At 44.8% G+C, this 21,387-nt stretch overlaps 1 protein-coding gene across 2 annotated transcripts in view; it reads left to right on the top strand.

Annotated features, from left to right (window-relative positions):
• SOX5 (SRY-box transcription factor 5) overlaps nucleotides 1–21,387 on the top strand; it is a 609,684-nt gene that overhangs the window by 488,540 nt on the left and 99,757 nt on the right. The gene's annotated exons all lie outside the window — the stretch shown is intronic.

Below are 21,387 nucleotides of genomic sequence, written 5' to 3'. Positions count from 1 at the left end.
AGGGTGCTCACATGATGTCTGTGTAACTTATTGGCAGTGGATGTATAATGAAGGTGCTACTCTAAAGCTCTTTCTCTCTGCTGTGTCCTATTCACCAGCCAGTTCTCCCCCTGACCTGGCTATGATGATCCATGCTTCTACAATCTTGTGGTTAGGCTGCTGTAAAATGCTTCATGTGCATGGCCCATTTGGGGCCCAAATCAGCCCCAAACGAAGCACGGGAATGCTCCCATGGACAGTGTGACAACATCACTTCTGGAAGTGACTTCGCCACACCTGTTGGGAGAGCGCACAGGGCGCATGTGGGTCCAGTGGTTGCCCGGAGTCAGCCAGTAAGCACATACTACAGTTGAATTAAAGCCACTGGTTGTTTATTTCCATATTCGGTTCAAGGTGCCAGCTCTTACCTATCAAGTTCTTCATGAGCTGGAGCCGACATATCTGAAAGCCTATCACTTCCTATGTGAACCAGGAGGCTAGTTACATCCCTCTAGACTGTTCTTATTTGTCCCCAGGTCAGTATGATATCATTGGTTGTAGCCCCAAAGGAGAGCTCATTCAGTTCTGACCTTCTGGGAAAAGTGTAAAGCAATGCTATTTTGCAAGAGTTTCTCAAGCATGTTTTGGGTAGATTGCAGGTGAATTGTTTTGGGGTGGAGGTGCACAGTGGAATTTGGATTTGGGGGATACACATTAATAATAGTAATAATAGTAATAATTATACTAATAATAACAACAACGGTGTGCTTATATACTGCTCTTTTAGGCAGATTAGTGCTCCGCTCAGGGCCTTGAACAAAGTTAGTGTTGTTACTATCCCTGCAACGCCGCTGGGACTGAGACGAACGGCTGACCGAATGTCTCATGCTAAGATCCTAGAAGTATTAGGATTTGAACCAACAGAGTGCTGACTTCAACTAGTTAATCAATCCAACCAATTAACCACTATGCTACAGGGGTTGGCTTTTTTTCTTATATTCTGTTGTAAACTGCATCATGTTTTTAGGGAGAAAAGGGTGATACAAATGTTTTTGCTGAATACTTGTGCTTAATAATAGTGATCATAATGACTTGCAAGTGTTCCTGGCTTGGAAGATGCCGGTTCTGTGTCTGATAACATAAATGACCATTTCATTAATGAAGTATCTCTCTGCACAAAAGATCTTACATGGGGATGCTCAAGTGAAAGATCTTACACTTGTTCTATCATTGTGGATACATATGCACTGCTAGGGGAGACAGAGTACACTTGAATATAAGACCACACAGAAAGTAAGTCACTTGAGTGTCCTTATGTAAGATGTCTTGTGTAGAGAGTGCCTAGTGACCTAGCATTTGATGTGTATACAAACTTGTATATTTTCACAGATTTTTTGTTGCCTTAATTTTCTCTTCCAAATTGAGCAAATCTCAATTTTAAATCTTATCATTTGAATTTTATTGGTGGTGATGATGATAATAATAAATAATAGTAGCAATAGCTGTCATTGCCAAACATAAATAGTGTTGCAATGCTGTCACAGCTGTACTCTGTACACTGGCTCCTTTGCAGGCTTTGGTTCCCAACGTTCCATCTAGATGTGACATATTCTTTATATAAGCATTCTTTCATTGCATCATAAAAACGTTATTCTTGTGATGTTTTAGTATTTTATCCTTTTCATGCTAAACTTAGACGTTTCAATGGAATTTCCCCCAAGAAACTCTGCTGGAGCCAGTAACTTGTTCCTCCCATGAAAGTGTTGAAGCATTAACACAGCATTAAGACTATAATATCCATGATGCAGTGTCATGACAAGTCAAACACATACACCAGAGGCTATGAGCCCATTTGTTTATTTATTTAGCTTGTTTGCAGCCTGTCTTTCTCACTGAGTTTAAAGACTACAAAACCCATGATGAATTTAAATATCCAGTGTCTGTAAATGAAGAGGTTATGGCAGATGAAACAGAAGCAACTGCAACTTAAAAAGGCAGAGAGGGAAATCCATTCCTTGGAGTTGTGAAAACAGCTTTGAGGCAGACTTTCTTCTAATGGCAATCTACATACCTAACAACCCCTTTCTGGTAGAGTTTTATAGTGGAGAGCTGCTAACTTACTTTCTTATACAGGTTCCTATAGCTTTTCAAAAATTAAGTCAGAGATGTAGAATAGCAGAACTGGTCAATAAAGGCATCTCTCATGACTGAACCAAGCCTTTGTCTCAGCAGTGTCATCTCAGATAAAGTGTATTTGTTAAAAAAAAAGTTCAGAAGAAACTGTCTCTTTCCCAGCCAGAATGGCATCAAGGTTCACGGATTCATATTAGGAGACTGTGCTGACAGAGTCAGGATTTTCAGGTGTATTTTAACAAAATATGTAACCAAGGCTGATTCCTCATGCAGCCACATCTGTTTCGGTAGCTCTGGTCATGCAATTTTCCCCCTCTTTACACCCTCCATTCCTGCACAAATCCAGAATAACTTGTTCTTTCTGCAAAAATCTCCACTTAAAAAAAAAATCCCACTCCAAAAAAGCCCTGATCCATACCAGAACAAAGCAGATAAGTTTTAGGTGGGTAGCCGGGTTAGTCTGCAGTAGAACAGCAGGATTTGAGCCCAGTGGCTCCTTAAGGACCAACAAGATTTCCAGGGTGTAAGCTTTTGAAGGTCAAATCATGCTGAATTGTACCTTTATATCCTAACTCCTTTCTTTGCTTCTTCCCTCCCACCTCCTGACTGGGATATAAAGGCTCAGGGTTCTCCACTCTTCTCTGTATCAGAAGAAGGGAGCTTTGACTCTCAAAAGCTTCTACCCTGAAAATCTTGTTGGTCTCTAAGGTGCCACTAGACTCAAAGAAGATAAGGTGATACAAGATCAGAAGATTTGTGACTGGATCCCCTGCACATCTGGAGTGGGTAGGAGAGCAGCTGGATCAGGACTCTCATTAGTTTTATGACTTCACTTGGTTCCCTGGAGCTGCCATTTGCTCCATAATAATAATAACATTCGATTTATATACCGCCCTTCAGGACAACTTAATGCCCACTCAGAGCGGTTTACAAAGTGTTATTATTACCCCACAACAATCACCCTGTGAGGTGGGTGGGGCTAAGAGAGCTCAAGAGGACTGTGACTCGCCCAAGGTCACCCAGCTGGCTTTGTGGAGGAGTGGGGAATCAAACCCAGCTCTCCAGATTAGAGTCCCGTGCTCTTAACCACTACACCAAACTGGCTCTCAAGTGAGTGAAACATGTCAATAGTCTGTACGGTTCCTCTGTTTCCTCCAGCAGGCAGATATCAGCAGCAGGGAGTAGAGAGCTGAGGTTTGGACAATGCCAGAGGGGGCATGCTCACAATCTGAATAAGGGCCTCTTGTCACTGCTATTTATTTATTTGAAAAAAAAATATGCTGTCCGTCTAAGCACAGACCATCCATCGTCTTATCTGATTTGATCCTAAGCTGGAGAATTCAGAGAAAGCAAGAGAGGCCATGGCTCAGTGGAAGTGTATCTGTTTTGCAACGCAGAATGTCCCAGGTTCAGTACCTGGCATCTTCAGTTAAATGGACTAGGCAGAAGATGATGTGAAAGACCTCTGTGGCCCTGGAGAGCTGCTGCCAGTCAGAGTAGACAACAGTGACCCTGAAGGACCAATGGTCTAATTCAGTATAGGGCAGGGCTTAGCTCTGCCACCTCTTTTGAACACAGTACTTAAGATGAATGTACCGTTGAGCATAATCAGAATGGAGAACCATAGCTATCCTGCATCTCCAGGGCTGGCACGCCCATTGAGGCCAGATAGGCAGTGGCCTCAGGGTGCAGGGTGCCGGAGGGGGCGCCGGAGGGGGCGCAGGGGGCGGGAGCATGTGCCACGGAGCTGCAGCCTCCTAGCCCTCCCATCCCGCACCGCCGCCGCTGCCAGCACACGCCCCCAGCCACGCACAGCAGCCGCGGGCAGGCGTCTGCGGCAGTGCAGGGCATCCGAGCGGGAGAGCTGGGAGGCCGCCCATGCGCTGTCCCAGCCGCCCGCCGCAGCAATCGGGCCAGCTGAGCGTGCATGCTTGTGATGACATCACATGTGATGTCATCATGCAGGCCAGTGCATGTGTGTGCATGTGCGGGCACGGATGCCCAGCCCGCCAGCCGGCTGGGAGCGCCAAAAACCCTGGCGCCGCTGCTGTGCATATCTCAGATTAGAGGGCTTGCTTTCTAAGCTGGCTGGATTCCCAGAACCTCTTGCATTTGGTATTGCACAGGATCCACCTCTCCTTTGCTACAGCTGTACTCAGAAAGTCGTGTTCTCTTTCTAGGTGCCAAGAGTTGTTCCTAAACAGCTGTGTTTAGGGCCATCGTAAGGGGTGCTCTTGGTTAAGCAACACCAGAACGCTTGAAGAAAACACGATCTCTTCTTCCCTCCATTCAGTGTCCTCTCGTGTGTTGTCTGTGTTCTTTCATCGCATCACTGTGGATTCCTTGAGGTGACAGTGGCCTCTCATATTTTTAGCCGAACAGTAAAGAAGAGACCCAGATTAAAAATAGAGACGCAAATAAATAAGACCCACCGAATGTTCCATTACCTGTAGGATCCTGGGGACAGACGTGATGGAGGAGAGGACAGATGACGTTGTGATAACAGCATCATGTTTAAGAACTACAATGAAACGTATTCACAGGACCGTCCTTCCCCTGCCATGAGTCACCCTTTGTTCCGGGGGGAAAAATAATCAGATCCTCTGAGCTCATCTTAGCCTGTGATCAGAATGCCTGCTTAGGTGGCTGCCTTTTCTACACAGGGAATGGATGGGTGAGTCGCCTAGGAGCTTGCATCTCGTCCCCCTCCAGGATCCCCTTTGCATCTCACCTGTACGGGCTCCAGGCTTAATAACCTGCAAGGCACCCTTCCAAAAAAGCAGGGGGAAGAGAAGGTGCCATCATGGAGGCGTAATGTTCAGCGGGAATGGAGTCAGGTGAAGGTGCAGCTTTCAGAGGCACCCCCACCTATGCCCACTCTGTGGGCACAGCTAGACGTTGTGGCATTGCTGCCACTTTACAGCTGAACTTGGGCCCCGAGGGGGATTGCAGTGCAATGCAGCAGGCCTAAGTCCTCTAGTCCCCCCTCCCAGTGCACCCTTTTAAATTTCAGTGAATGAGAATCTGTGTGATTGTAGTTGTTGGAAGGGGTGGACTGGGATCCAGGAGTCCTGGCATCAGACCCCCACTGGGATCTGATGGGTGATCTTGGGCCAGCCGCTCTCCCTTGGCCTCACCCGTCTCACAAGGTTGTTGTAAAGCTGATGTAGGAAGGGGGAGGAAGAGCCTTGCATTCCACCCTAATCTCCTTGGAGGAAGGGTAGGATGAAAATAAGAGATTTCCCCTCTTTCTCATTTTCCTAAGAGTGAAACTGCTTGTCGTATGTTATTGTTCCAGGCTCCTAAACAAGAATGTTGTAGTTATTGTAAGAGAATGGAGGTACTTTCTGGGGCTCGGGGGGGGGGGTCCTCTGTTCCCCTCCTTTTATTTGCACTGTACACTCAATTAGTTTTTTTTAAAAAAACTGTCGTCGGATGTCCCTTTGAAGACATCTTCTACTTTGTTTGGCTCACCTTGCTCAGTAGTATCTGCTCTGAGTAGCTGTGTTTCTCTAGGTTATCAGAGAGGGAGAGATTTTTCCAGATACCTACAACCTGCAGCAAGGGGAGTAGCAGATTATGTCCCTAGAGGATTGCACCCTGCAGGTGTTGCAAAGAAATAACAACAACAACATTTGATTTATATTCTGCCCTTCAGGACAACTTAACACCCACTCAGAGAAGTTTACAAAGTATTACCCTCATGACAATCACCCTGTGAGGCGGGTGGGGCTGAGAGAGCTCTGAGAGAGCTATGACTGACCCAAGGTCACCCAGCTGGCTTCAAGCGGAGGAGTGGGGAATCAAACTCTGTTCTCCGGATTAGAGTCCTGCCGCTCTTAACCACTACACCAAACTGGCTCCTTTGGATTGGTTCTTAACAGCTATACTAATAAATAGGCTCTGAGTCTGACCTGGATAGCCCAAGCTAGCCCAGTCTCATCAGATCTCAGAAGCAAAGCAGGGTCCGCCTTGGTTTGTAATTGGATGAGAGACCTCCAAGGAAGACCAGGGTGGCTATGCAGAGGCGGGCAGTGGTGAACCACCTCTGTTAGTCTCCTGCCTCGAAAACTCCAGCAAGGGTCACCATAAGTTGGCTACGACTTGATGTCTCTATCCATCACTACCAAACAGAGATTCCTCCATCTCTGGTTCTGCTTGGTTAGTTAATATCTGATTATATTTCTGTAGTAAACTAAACAATGCAGGCTAGCAGGAAGACAGCGTAGGGTAGCGGTTATACTGATGTTCTTTGGGGCTTGAATCAGAGTCAGTGTGATGTGGTAGTGAGAGTGTTGGACTGCACCCAGGGACACCAAATTCGGATCTGTACGCTGCGATAAAGTCAGTCACTCTCTCGCCGTCTAACCTTATTTCACGGGGTTGTTGTAAAGAACAGATAATGAAAAGGGGCCATATGCACCATTTTGAGCTTCCAGGGAAGGGAATGATAATAAACATGAAACCATCACGTAAAATCTCCAGTCCCTGGATGACCTTGGACCCGTTGCTCTCCTTCAGCTAACCTACTTCATAAGATGGTTTCAAGAAAAATAAAAAGGGGCTAATCCCCTTTATGTATGCCACTAAGAGCCTCGGAGACAGAATAGAATGTAAATGTGGCATCAATAAGCAACTTTGTATATCCATTGGCATGCCCTTACCTGGTAGTAGGAAAGGTGATCGGGAAAACTTGCAATCCTCCCACCCCACCCCAATATTGTATAGTCTTCTTTCCTGAGTTCAGGAAGCAGCACCAAAGTTATGGATAACCATCCCGTAGCCTGCCCCACAACCAGTTATTTCACACAGCTAAACAAGCATTCTTTTTTCCTGTATACAATTTACAAGGAAACCCAGCAAGCTTTCAGTCGCTTATTAAAGGGGATTCCTGTGTCTGAAAACCCTGGAGCTGATTTTATAGTCCAGCTTGGCACTAGTGGAATACCTGTTGGGTCTCACAGTGTTTACTTGGTAGTGCTACTGGTAATTCAGAGGCCCACCTGTCAGTAAACCTGATCTACTGACAGCTATGACTAGAATCCTGCTCTACTCTACCTTCTGTCTTTACTTTTTTCAAAGCACTTTTTGTAGGTGGTTCAGTGCCTTTGGCTGACACTTCTGCAGAGGACACAATCAGAATTTATCGGTAAATTGAAAGCGGGGTGGCGAGTGGGGGGCAAAATGGTCCCAAGGATGTATGTGTGTGATATAAGGGGGGGGAGTCCAAAAAGCTGTAAAATTGTGCAGCGTGATACTTCTGAAGCCTGCTGTTTTCAATCTGCTGTGTGCCAGTTGGAGGCTCAGAGAGAGAGCAGGGAAGGGGCGGTGGTGGTGAAGGAAACGGATAATGCCGAGAAATGATAGAGTGGCTGTGACCTCCAAGCTCAAACTGGAAATCCAAGACATTGATTTCACTTAGCATTCCTGCTGAGAAATCCGGCAGAGTTCAGTTGTAATAAAAGAACAAGATTCTGTTCTAATGGTAATGGTGTATGACAGACATATCACTTTGTCTGTCCTCTGCAACACACAGAGAGAGGGGAGAAAGGGGGAGAGGCAGCCGGCGTGGAGAAAGGTCACCTGATCTGCCTGTGGAGTTGGGCGAAGGCTGTAGCCCTGCGTTTTGAACTGAAGCATGGCTGCACAGTGGTTTATAGCACAAGGTGTTCAAAAGGAACCTTTTGTGGGTTCTCTGGCAGTAATTAAAAGCCTTCGAAAAGGGCCCAGAAGAAAATGGTGGTAGCTCCAAGGATAAAATGGGGCCAGTTAAATCTGTGCATGCTTTAATGCACTGTTATGTCACTTCTAGGGAAAACCTGGAAGTGACAGAATGTAGCTCTAGGAAACATTAGTAACTTTATGGTAAAACCATGATGATTCCTAGAGCTACCCTCCATCACTTCCGGGTTTCCTCCAGAAGTGACAAAACTGGGCACACAACACTGCCAGTTCCCCCCCCCCCTTCTGCCATCACTTGGAGTGGCAGTGGGCAATTGGACTGGAGGATGGGGAACCCCCTACCTCAGCTAGGGAAATGGCAAGCCGAGTTCTTAGAGAAGGAAGAAAGGAGCCACAGAGTCCTCTTGGACACACCTATTCATGCCTTAACTCATGTTTGGGCCATGCTGTTCTGCACTCAGAAACTTCCTTGAGACATAAGACAGCCAGCATGGCTTAGTGGTTAGAAAGTTGGACTAGGATCTGGGAGAGTTAATTTCAAATCCCCACTCTGCCATGGAAACTCACAGGGTGTCCTTGGGCCAGGCACACGTCCTCTTAGCCTGACCTACCTTACAGGGTTGTTGTGAGGATAAAATAGAGGAGAGAATAATGTTGTGAACTGCTTTGGGTTCCCAAATGGGGATAAAGGCAGGGCAGTCAGTCATTCAGTAAGGAAATAAGTAACTAACAGTGTATGTGGACTTGAAGGGTTGAGGTTTGATCAATGAGACCCACATTCAAGGCTCTTTTGACTCGTGTAACATCTTAGATGACATTAAGCCAATTGCCCTCCCTTTCAGCCTATCCTACCTCACCGGGTCGTTGTAAGGGTAAAAACAGGAAGAGCCACATTTGAAGCCTAGGCCCACTGTTCTGGGTATTTGGCATCTGATAGTTTTGTGGAAAGAGATAGCCAGAACTGAGCCTTTTTTGAGTTTTGGGATAGTTTTGAGTTCATATGTGACACTTATTAATGTTGCCTTGAGCTTTCTGGAGGAAAGTGGGATAAAAATGCAATAGGCAGGTAAACTCTTACATATTTTTTTAAAAATCCCAGCACCTAGAAAAGCAGCAAATCAGGGAAGATGCTAGTTTAGAACTGCTCTCACTGCATGCTAGTTTTCTGTATGCAGGGGTTTGTTTTACATAAGGAGCATTCATTCTTATGAATTCCCGTCTGCTGTCTGAAGTTGCTGGACAGATGCAGGTGGGACAAAAGATTCCGTGTCAAGCAGAAGAACCAATGTTGGTAGCCTGCAACAGTCATCACAGAGGCGATTGTTCTCTTTGTCAGCCAGCTCTGAGACAAATGAAGGCAAGGGAGTTCAGGCACGCTTAATGTTGCCCAGCGACATGTCCCCCCACCCCTCAAGGTTTGATTTGGTCAGAGCCATAGAGAGGAAGCCCTGATCTGGATAGCCCAGGCAAGCCCAATCTTGTCAGATCTTGGAAAACAAGCAGGGTTGGCCTTGGTGAGTAATTGTATGGGAGCCCTCCAAGGAAGACTAAGGTTGCTATGCAAAGACAGGTAATGGCAAGTCACCTCTGTTAGCCTCTTGCCTTGAAAACCCCAGCAGGGGTCACTATAAGTCAGCTATGATTTGACGGCACTTTCCACCATACAGATGGTGCAAATCCAAGCTGTACCGTTTGTAAATGTGCCCCTTAAAGGAAGGCCTAAGAAAACTCCCTGCCTTCCAGGAAGGGTGAGCAAGACCTGGGATCAGTACTTGAAGGCTGGCCTTCGGTTCTTAGGCTGGTCCACAAAGCGGATTCTTCTGCTCACAGATAACAGCTGCCGACTTGAGCCACTTACCTTAGAAACCTGAAGCTGAAAAGATCTAGCTTGGAGTGTGACTGCTCAGGGCCTTACTTCTAGCCTTAATCATGACAAGGAAGTTCTCAGATCTCAGCAAGGGGACAGATTGACTTGAAATAAAATGAATGATATGCTTATTGTAATTTTTTTAAATAAAAAACCTACTAAAATCATAGCAAAACATGCATCTAATCATTTGAACGCAGTGGTTCCCCCCCCCCTTGAGCATGTAGATGCCAAATTTGCAGATCAACCTTGTACAATAATAATATGTATAAAATGCAATGTGTGTGTTTGGTTTCACAGAATCATAGTACTCCCTTTGGGTTTCGGTCAGAAGGTTGCTGGTTTATTTTGCTTATTTAATAGCAAAGACCAGTCTGGCGTTTTAACATCTTCTTCCTCTTTCACTTCTAATTTCCAGGAAAAAATCTTTGTGATCCCTTAGAGGTGGGGAGGACTTCATCAAATCACACTAAGACTAAACATACATCCTAGACCTGGGGCCTTTTCACACTGCTTACCTTCAGTCACAATGAGCCAGAACATCGTGCAAAAACCACGGAAGATCACGTTTTCTCGCGCGAGATTTGCGCGACATCGCAACGATCTTCTGAGTTTTTTGCGTGATGTTCTGGCTCATTCAAGAAGCTGTTGTTTTGCTCACTCCGTCTGCAGACCTGTGTGTATACTGGCTCCGGGTGGGAAAAATGCATGTAAGTCTTTCTAGAGAGGGAAGTGATTCCACCAGAAGCAAATGGCACTTGGAGGCAAGATGGGCTCTTAAAATGTTCTTTCCTCCTTGGAGGAGAACTTCCAAGAGTTTACTGCTCTTGCTGCTTTTTGGCCAGGGTTCTTCCAAGTCAGCCTCTGCAGCAGATGGAAGGATCGCTAGCCTCAGAAGTGCCGAGAAGTTGTTGGTGGGCAATTGCCAAGGATCGTCCTTTAAATCTACGTAAGATCCGAGCACATCCCTGGAGCCCATTAAAGACCACAGCAGCTGCCAACTTGGCAAACACTTTATCAGTTGTCCTCACCAGTTGTTTGGATGTTGGACTGGGCAGGATTGCTTGGCAGCTCCTGCTACTGCGGTTGTGCTTGTTTTTTGCTGCTGATATGAACCTCAGCGTATGGTTTCACTTTCTACTCAACTTCCACCACAGCTGTCAGGGTACCAGATGGCACAAAGAGGTGCCTCCTTTAGATTCTTGGGGAACCACTGCGATCCCCAAGACAGGTGGGCCCGGGCAGGCCCTAAGGGGCCAAACTACATGTTATGTTTCTTGACAATGGCAGTGTAATAAAGAGGGTAGACAGCTACGCCCATTGCTCTCATGAGATGTACAGACTGGGTCCCACAGTGTGAGTTTCTCAATGGCGGGGGGACACACACCAGGTAAAAAGGTAATGGTAAAGGTAGTCCCCTGCGCAAGCATCAAGTCATTACTGATCCATGGGGGGACATCGCATCATGACTTAGGGAGTATTCCACTTTTGGGGGGATGGCAGCATGGTATAGCCCAGTCTCATCAGATCTTGGAAACTTAGCAGGGGACCATCACGGAAGCCTGGGATTGCTCTGCAGAGGAAGGCAATGGTGAATAACATCTGATTCTCACTTGCCATGAAAGCCCCTTCCTGGAGTCGCCATAAGTTGATTGAGGCTTGACAACACATACATACTTACATCCCTTCATTTCGCCCCGACGTGGCTTACAACATCATTCATCCCTTCTTTGTTTTATCCTCACAACAACCTTGTGAGTTAGGCTAGGCTGAGAGAGAGAGAGAGGCTGGCCCCAGGTCACCCAGCAAACTTCCAAGGCAGAGTGGGGATTCGTCCAGATCCCAGTCTGACATTCTAACCACCACATGAATGTGAATTACACGGAACTGGGATTGGGAGGGGTTCATAGAGAAGGCAGTGAACATAATCCTCTTTTGCTCTGCTTCCTCCACCTGCTTCCCCTCCAGGGAAATAGTAGATCATCTCCAGATGGGGGATGGCGCTCTGCCAGTTATTCAAATGTGCCAACCCCTCATGACAGCACTAAAGACGCCCCCATGGTCACAGGACCTCCAGATGTGGGATTGTCTGGGGAGGAGGAGGACATAAAGATGAACGGATCCCCTTTGTTTCTTGGATATAGGGTTGCTGTTTTTTTTTAAAAAAACTATCCCCTACTTCTGATGTGTGACATGGAATCTTTGTACTTGCTGCAGCTCTCTACCATTTTGTAGCCCAGGAGTGTACATTTTTAGCCACGTGTGTGCAGGGCTTTTTTTCTGGGAAAAGAGATGGTGGAATTCAGTGGGTTGCCAGCACAGGGGGCAACTCCTAGCAGGAGGTGGTGCCCCTGGTAACACATGCATGCACGCAAAATGTGTGCACACTCCCAGGACTGCACAATGATGTCACTTTGGGTCAGCTGGAACAAGGGTTTTTTTTAAAAAAAAGTTTAAATCATCCTCGATGAAAATGGTCACATGGCTGGTAGCCCCACCCTCTGATCTCCAGACAGAGAGGAGTTTAGATTGCCCTCATGCGGCGCGGAGGGCAATCTAAACTCCCCTCTGTCTGGAGATCAGGGGGCGGGGCCACCAGCCGTGTGACCATTATCAAGAGGTGCCGGAACTCCGTTCCACCGCGTTCCCGCTGAAAAAAAGCCCTGTGTGTGTGGCCTCCTATTGGCCTCCAACTCATGCCTCTTAACAAAAAGCAAGAGAACAATGTCAGAGTTGTGTTCTCCTGCTCACCATGAAATCTTCCTTCCTGTTTGTTTTAACCTTAAGGCAGGTGGCCTGCCTGTTAACGTGCAGAGATGACGGCCATTAGCTGCCCTCTCAAGGGCTGCCTAGTCTCTGATGAGTTTGCTGCCGCAGCTCGCAAGGTTAGCTCAATGCCTCTTGGTGCTTCGCAAGGCACGATGCGTCTTTGAAGCCTTGGTGAAAACAAGTCCAATGCAGTGTGAAACGTAGCAAAAAACCCCTTCCAGTTCCCTCCTGCTTTCCTTTTAACCTTATTACGACCCTTTGCCCAAGTCACAGTTGTGCTCCCCCATCATCAATGGCTACAGCACACAAATTGTTCAAATCAGTTTGGGTGTGTGTTCTTTTCAACAACTCCTGGGAAAGGATGTTACTATTGGTTCAGCAGAAGCACCTAAAAATTGCCTGATGGACAATAAAATGTAATTCCAGGGAAGCCGCAAACAGCTATAAGCAGCTGGATGTATAGAGTTTGATTCTCTTTTGAGTCAGATAGCCTCTTAGACATTGGCTTGAATCCTAAAGGAAATAGGGTTCTTATTCTTGTGTTATTTCCATTTTCTCTCTGACCACCATCTGAGTAAATAATATTATTTTTTATTTATTACGCTATTTTTAGCCTATCCTTGTTCTAAGGAGTTCAGCATGGCTTCTTCTTATTCTTGTTGTTTCAGTCATGAATCTTCCAACATTACTCTGTTTTGGCATTCAGACCAGGAGTCATCATGAACACGCTATCAGAACTAGAGATTGGCATGAACAGCGATACAAAAAAAAAAGCTATGAACAGCCCAATTTTCTGTTCACAAACAAGTTGTTCATGAGGCCCCATTCTAAATGAATAGGTGGTCATTGCAAGCCTCGTTCGTTGCTGTTCGTCAAGCCAGACAGTCTGGCACCTGCAATCAATTCCCTTGGCAGCTTAGGCAGGGATTGTCTGAACTCTGTCTGAACTCCTGCTGTTGCCCTGGAAACCCCAATCTAAGCCCAATTTAGCTTGATAGGCAGGTCTTCCTTTCCAGTGTGCAGCTCCAAATTTGTTACAAGGGAGCAGGGGGACTCCCAACTCTGGCTTTGGAGAGGGAGAGACAGCTGCTGTTGGCATTTTAATAGAGTGCATTGGAGCTTGAATTTTCTTTGTGTGTGGTGCTGTAGGGATCTACCCCCTTCAAGTTCCAGGGCTGCTGCCAGGCTCTGGGGCCAAGCTATTATTTATTATTGGTTCCTTTCCTGCTGCCTGCTCAGGTAAGGTTTCTGAGAGTGGTGCAGTAGGGATCTACCCCTTCAAGTTCCAGGGCTACTGCCAGGGTCTGGGGCCAAGCTATTATTTATTATTGGTACCTTTCCTGGTGCCTGCTCAGGTCAGGTTTCTGGGAGTGGTGCAGTAGGGATCTTGACTTGGATGATGGCTGGAGGAGAGCCTGCTGGCAACCACGAACATGTTCGTGAACAGGGCCATGTTCGTGGTTGTTCGTGAATCTTGAGTCCCTGTTCGTGGATGACAACGAACAACGAACATCATGTTCATTGTTGGTTTTTTTCTGTTCATGCCCATCTCTAATCAGAACTCCAGGTCTAATAAGTTGAACTCCTTGTAGGAAAAGCAGGAGACCAGATTAACAAATTACTACTTTGTGGGTAACTGTAAGCATCTGATTCTAGGGCTGCCAGAACTTCTGCTATGATAGGTGGCCTCCCACTGAAAGCTGGCCTTGCCTGCCACCACTCCAAGCAGTGGCAGGAGAAGTCAGTGTCCTGTACATTTCTACATCACTTCCAGAGAAAACCCAGAAGTGATGTCAAGACACACAGGACGTTGCATGTCCCCATGTCCTTTCTTCCAAGCCTCCTGCCCGCTGCATGGTCTGGCAACTCTTTTTCGTTTGGCAAGGATGATCAATAAAACATGCTTATTTGTTCCAGCTTCTACACAGCTCCCAGATTTTAGAATTCTGGGATTAGTTTGGGGTACATCCTTACTTAAAAGAGAGAAAGAAAAATATTGGTCAAGAAAGTCCTGTTTTTGTTCATAAAGCAAGCAGAGGAAAAACTGACCATTTTATAGCATATCTACTGGACAACAAGCCAAACCCTCACAATTTTTTTTTATAGCCATTAGGATAGCAAAGAGTGTTGCTGAATCCAGCTGGCCAGAAATTCCTAACTGGGTCATAAAAATGTAACTGTAGGGCAGCATAAAAATGTGAAACAAAACCGATGGTCCTGTTGTTGTTTGTCCTTTGCCAGCAAGTTTAACACATTGCAGAGCTGACACAATTCCGGGATTAAAAAAATAAAACAAAACCTCCCAAGAAAATGTTCCCATCTCCAATTGTCAAGTGTTTAAATCTACATTATTGAATGGTTGAATCCATATACAGGGCGCAGTTGATTTTTCCTTATATGAGTGTTGAATAATTCTCAGGGTACATTCAATGCAGATACAGCTGGATTTTGAATGTTCTCCAGAATTCCCAACTAGGGACATTAGGAAAATGGAGAGGCTGTGGTTTGCTGGTAGAGAACGTGCTTTGCATAACCAATGGCTTGGGTTCAGTCCGTGGCATCTCCTCTTAAGAGGACTCTGGTAGCAGTTGCTGGGTATAAGTTTCTCTGCTTTGGATCCTCTGTTCTACCAGTAATCCACAGCTCCATATTTATCTCAGTCGACCAATGGTCTTATTTGATATATGGCAGCTACATACAGTGGTAGCATGTAATCAGTTCATCGGGAAGGACTTGGGTTGGTTGTAGAGCTAGGGGTGCCAACTCTGAGCTGAGAAATTCCTAGAGATTTGGAGGTGAAGCCTAGGGAGGGTGGAGTTTGGGGAGGGAAGGGAGCTCAGCAGAGATGTGATGCCACAGAGTTCATCCTCCAAAGCTGCCATTTTCTCCCGGGCAAGATTCAGGTCCAGTAGCATCTTAAAGACCAGCTAGATTTCCAGGGAATGAGCTTTTGAGCGTCAGAGCTCCCTTTGTCAGATACAAGGAGAGGAAAAAGGAAGAAGAAGGGAGCTCTGACTCTCAAAAGCTCATTCCCTGGAAATCTAGCTGGTCTTTAAGATGCTACTGGACCCTAATCTTCTACTATAGACCAGCATAGCTACCCACCTGAAACTATATTCTCCTGGACAACTGATCTCTGAAGCCTAAAGATCACTTGTAATCACACGAGAACTCTGGGCCTGGAGGTTGGCAAGTAGAGGTATAGCAGAGGAAGCCCTTGCTTTGCCTTGGTAAACAGGCGATAGAGCTTTCACACAAATGAGCATTCCATTAGCTTGAGATCTTCTGGTACTGTCCATCTTAAGATGTTCTGATGAATGCGCATCTGCCTTGTGTAAAATAAGGTTGGCAGCCATGTAGGGGAGAAATTTCTCAGCCATGGCCTCCTGGCTTTAATTCATTTATTAACATGTGTCATCATTTCAGCTGTTTAAATATACTCCCAAAGTCCATTTCCAGTTGTGGAATTTAGGTAGAAATGGTTGGAATTGAGGAAGACGGATACAAATGGGTAATTTTGTTCCAGCTGAGTCGCAATGAGAAAGGCGGATTATAAATGGAAATAGATTAATAAATAAATGTTCATATCAGAGTGAAAATGTTATTTCAGCTCAAACTTTTTTTGGATCTCCAGGTAGAGATGGCCCAAGTTATTTTGATGACTGAGCTTTAAAATCTAGGTGATGCTCCCTGAGTGGTAAAAATGCAATCATTAAAGAATGGAAAATGTGCTGGCTTTTAATGATGCCACAGAGTTGCCCTGTTTATAAGTTACACTGAACGCACATACAATCTGGATACATTGTACACTTGATTTTTCTTTATATGAGCATTTAATAATTCAGAAGGTATGTTTATTGCACATACAGATGAATGTGTGATTTAAACTGCACATGTGTCCAGGTACTGATCCCTGGTTTCCTTTGTAAAGCGAACACACATTGGCTGTTTCTTTCAAAGAGATGTATACACAGACTTGCAAAATGTATATGCCTTCATTGTAACATGTGAACAGTCTAATCTGCCACCTGCATTTGTTCCCCTGCTCCTTCTTGTATAAAATGGCTTTAAACCGAGTTAGCAATGTGCAGGGGACTAAAAATAACCTGGAAATAAAATATTTGATACCAAAACGTTTGAACAAGTAATAAATAAAAGTGGAATAAAATCTCTAAACTTTAATACAGCGTATCAAGAGCAACTGAGTCATTAAAACATGGATCTAAACAGCCATGGAGCAATATCAGCTTCAAATAGGATATTTGCAAGCTCGGTTTGATCCAATGAAGATTGCCAACACTTCGCTCTATATATCAGACATTACAGAGCAAATGTTGAAAACCCAACCATTCATTCGGAAATGCCATATATTGCATGAAAATGCTTGAGTCTATGAAAAGGAACTGGTCACATTTTTAAGCATCTGTTTATTGACACATTGGATCTCATTTATAGCTTCAGTTCTACATAAGTCAAATATAGGGGTTTTTTTCCTTTATGAAAAACAACTTTGGCCATGGAATTTCAGTTACCACAGTAAAGTGTCAACCATTTGAAAGACCTCAGTATGCCATAACCATGAGTTGGATCCAGCCAACTTTTCACTCAGTCTTGCTCAGTGTCCCTCATCTTTCCTTTATGGGTGGTCAGAGAGGACCCCTGCTTCCTTTTTTACCAGCAGAAAACCTGGTGGGATCCAGCCCCATATTATCCACACAGTTACACAAAATCTGCCTCTTGAATTGGGCTACTTTACCTACCTAATGCCTTGTGGTGGTGGTGGAAGTGCCCTCAAGTCTTAACTGGCTTATGGGGACCCTTGCTGGGGTTTTCAAGGCGAGAGTCTAACAGAGGTAGTTTGCCATTGTTTGCCTATGCGACCCTGATCTTCTTTGGAAGTCTCCCATCCAATGACTAACCAAGGCTGACTCTGCTTACTTTCGAGATTTGACAAGATCAGATTTGCCCAGACTATCCAAGTCAAGGCAAATTCCTTATCTACCTTATGAGAAGCTGCCTTAGTCTGTTGGTCCATCTAGAGGTCCGTGTGCCTTAGTCAGACTGTTGGTCCATCTAGAGGTCTTTTCCAGCCATTGGAGATTCCACAGTCTGAATCTGCTCCATAGATGAGCTATTGCTGTTTCCCTGTTTAGCTCACCTGAACTGACTTCTAATCCAGTAGGGAGAGGGCTAGAAAATTCTAGAACGAGCAACACTACTGAAGAATGATTCTTAGGTTACTCTTCCTATGTGGGAGCTAGAGTTGCCAGCTCTGGGTTGGGAAATTCCTGGAGATTTGGGAGTGAAGCCGTGGGGAAGATGGGATTTGGTGATGAGAGGGACCTCAGTAGGGGACAATGCCATGGAGTCAACCCTCCAAAGCAGCCATTTTCTCCAGGGGAAAACAGATATCTTTCGCCTGGAATTCAGTAGTAATTCCGGGAGAGTTCCAGGCCCAAGCTGGAGGTTGGCAACCCTAGTGGGAACTATGCATGTGGTCCCATACCATGATGCGTTGCTTTATTACCAAACATACACTGTAATGAGAAGATGGTTTAGCAAGCTACAGCATCAGCTGCCCATCCCATTTAGTATCAAGTTTGCAGACGTTAAAATGATGCAACGGTAAGTGGGAAGAAGAGAAAAGCAGAGCCAAAACTGTGCAATAAAAATATTTTTAATACGAAAATTCCTGTTTGCAGTTAAAAAAATGTCATTCAAATCCCTGACACGTTTTTTATAATCTTCCACTGGGAAATCAATAAAAATCTATCACATCAAGTAAAACATCCTTTAACATAAACATCAAAAAATATAACATAAAATATACTTATAAAACCCAAAAGAACAAGAAAGCTAATTCTATGCAATCAAACTTAGAACACTATATGTGTGTGTGTGTTTATGTATAGAACCACAAATTATAGCTCTAAAGCCAAACATATTAAAATACATTAGTATGAAAGAAACAATAGCAGCAATAACATGTGGTAAAATACTTCTTTAGAATATAAGAAGTGCCCTGATGGTTTAGGCCAGTGGTCTATTGAGTCCCACGGTGAAACAGGTACCTTGCATGGTCAGCGAATAAGGAAAAGAGGCTAAGACCTTCTTACTAAGATCTCCTGCTAGCGCGGGTATTCAGAGATTCAGAGTTTTTATACCTCTGAATACGGAGGTAATCTTGGCTCGAAGCTGATGAACTTTCCATCAATCTGTCTAATTGTTTTTTAACTCAGGGCCAAGCTACACATGACGAATGACACTTGAACGGCAAGTGGATTGAGTGGAGGGCAAGTGAACAGGGAGAAATACACTTGCCGTTCAAGTGTCATTCGTCATGTGTAGCTTGGCCCTCAGTCTATGCGCAAGGTCATCCCTATATCCACTAGTAGTGAGTTCCACAGTTTTCATTAGTAGTTAAGTGAAGAATTTTGGTGTAGTGGTTAAGAGTGGCAGGACTCTAATCTGGAGAGCCAGGTTTGATTCCCCACTCCTCTGCTTGAAGCCTGCTGGGTGACCTTGGGTCAGTCACAGCTCTCTCAGAGCTCTCTCAGCCCTACCCACCTCACAGGGTGATTGTCGTGAGGATAATAATAACATACTTTGTAAACTGCTCTGAGTGGGCGTCAGATTGTCCTGAAGGGCAGTATATAAATCAAATGTAGTTGTTGTTGCTGTTGCTGTTATTATTATTATTACGTTTTCTTTCCCATTCTGAATCTGTTGTTCATCAACTACATTGGATACAAGGTCTGCTGTTACTGGAGAGGGAGACGAGCCTTTCAAGTCATTCCAGGAGAGAAAGTATTTCATAGGAATCTTTTTCAGTGCTCACAAAAATTTCCAGTTTTTCTGTTGGAAAAACTGAAAAAAGCCAATGGAGGAAAATAAAACATTTTTTGAAGATTTTTTCATTGCCTTTCTATTTTTATGTACACACAAAGCAGTTTATAATAAAAAGTAGTGAAAAATAAGCCATTACACCTATCAACATTAAAACTAAAACCTGTGAAAACAGCAGAAAGCAACATTCTAAGAAATGCAGTAAAGCAGCAGAGTATTAAAACAATGAGAACAATAAAAAAAAAGTATCTTGAGGACCCCAGAGGCTGGATGGTTAAGAGAAATGGTGTTACCTGCAACCTAAAAGATGTGGGATTGAAGGGCAGGATAGCAGTGCGTACAAGCTCTGGGTTTGAGTTTCAAGCATGAGATTGAGATTGGTGGTGAAAATTAAAGAAGGGAAAGATACCAGTAGGGATATGCCTGCCTTTGAGAGCAGAGAACTAAGGCTTGTGGGAGTAGGGTTGCCAGCCCCCAGGTGGTGGCTGGAGATCTCCTGGAATTACAACTGATCTCCAGGTGACAGAGATCAGTTCACCTGGAGAAAACAGCTGCTTTGGACATTATGCCATTCTGAGGCCTCTCCTCTCCCAAACCCCACCTTCTTCAGACTCCACCCCCAAAATCTCCAGGAATTTCCCAGGCTGATCCTGGCAACCCTGTGTGGGAGTGACTGGAGAGATTATAAGGCATGTTTGCAGCATGCTTATTGTGGAGCGATCTGAGCAGTCGATGGGAGAGGTGGATGGCATCAGAGAGAGAGGTGAGGCAGGGAAGGAAGAGAGATGTGTAGTACATGAGTTTCCACAGCCTTCCGGCTGACATGCAACAAAATGACGAGCCACATCCAGCCTCTGTCAGCCTTTCTGCATTATGTGATTTTGTGCCAAGATGACACCAATGGAGCTGCAAGGAGAGATGAGACTCAACATGACAGATCCATGAAAAAACTGGCACACAAAGCTCCCTAAAGTATCTTTGAAGATGAGATGCCCCCCCTCCATGCGTATGCACTTCTTATAAAAAGTTTTACAGAGAGAGAGAAGAATGTATCAAAAAAGGGGGGGGTGCATGGACGTGACATCATACATTGGTTATAGAGGATGCAGAAAAGCAGTGGAATTTTTGAACTTTGACAGTAATATTCCAGTAAAACTTTGAATGTAATGTTCCTTTAAGCATATGCTTAGTCGTTTCATGTTTTGTTTGCTCCTCCCATTTCACAAAACAGGATGATCAGATGCTGGGTTAGAAATTATTAACTTTTAAATGCATCCCCTGGGTTCTAGGGCTGAACAAACGTCGCTCATCCCACTCTCTGTTTGTTCTGTTGTTTCGTTGGTTCCGGGGTTCCGTTCTGTATCTTTCCAATGATCCTTTGAGAATTTCTGTAGATCTTGGCTTGTGTGGCTGTGCAGATCTCCACTCTGCCATGGAACCTTGCTGGGTGACCTTGGGCCAGTCACATACTCTCAGCCTTATCTACTTCGCAGGGCTGTTGTGTGAGGATAAAATGAAGGAGAGGAGAAAGATGTAAGCTGCTTTGGGTCCTCATTATGAAGAAAGGTAGTGTATGAAAGAAAGAAAGGAAGAAAGGAAGAAAGGAAGAAAGGAAGAAAGGAAGAAAGAAAGAAAGAATATATTGCTGTTCATACTTCCATAGCAGTTTCATAATGTTAATATGTACCTATTTGCATATTTAATGAATACCTCTCTTTACCTAAAAAACAAATCCGGAACAATTTCTGTCCCGAGTCTCCCCCTCTGGCAAGTGGAGGAACGCTTGCCTCAATTGTTTATATTCCATTGATTATTGAAGGTGGAAGCAGATTTGGAGTCATGCATGCCTGACGAAGAGGAACATTTGTCTGGACAAAAGGTGCACCGGGCCTTGTCCAACACATTTTGCTTGCGCTATGGGGAAGCCCAAGTTTTGCTACTTAATAGCTGACCGGTTTATTACATTTTAACAATGTTGCCCGGCGAGAAATAATGAGGGAAGCGTGCTAAGCAAGATGCGTCTTGACAAGAAGCTGCAGCATCATAATTGGGATAATGAAATGTTGTGGTCTTCTAGAAGATGGCCGCACACTCCTCTTACTCCCTTTATT

This window comes from Eublepharis macularius, chromosome 9 (assembly GCF_028583425.1).
Source record: "Eublepharis macularius isolate TG4126 chromosome 9, MPM_Emac_v1.0, whole genome shotgun sequence".
NCBI classification, from domain to species: Eukaryota; Metazoa; Chordata; class Lepidosauria; order Squamata; family Eublepharidae; genus Eublepharis; species Eublepharis macularius.
This window is presented reverse-complemented; position numbering and strand designations above follow the sequence as displayed.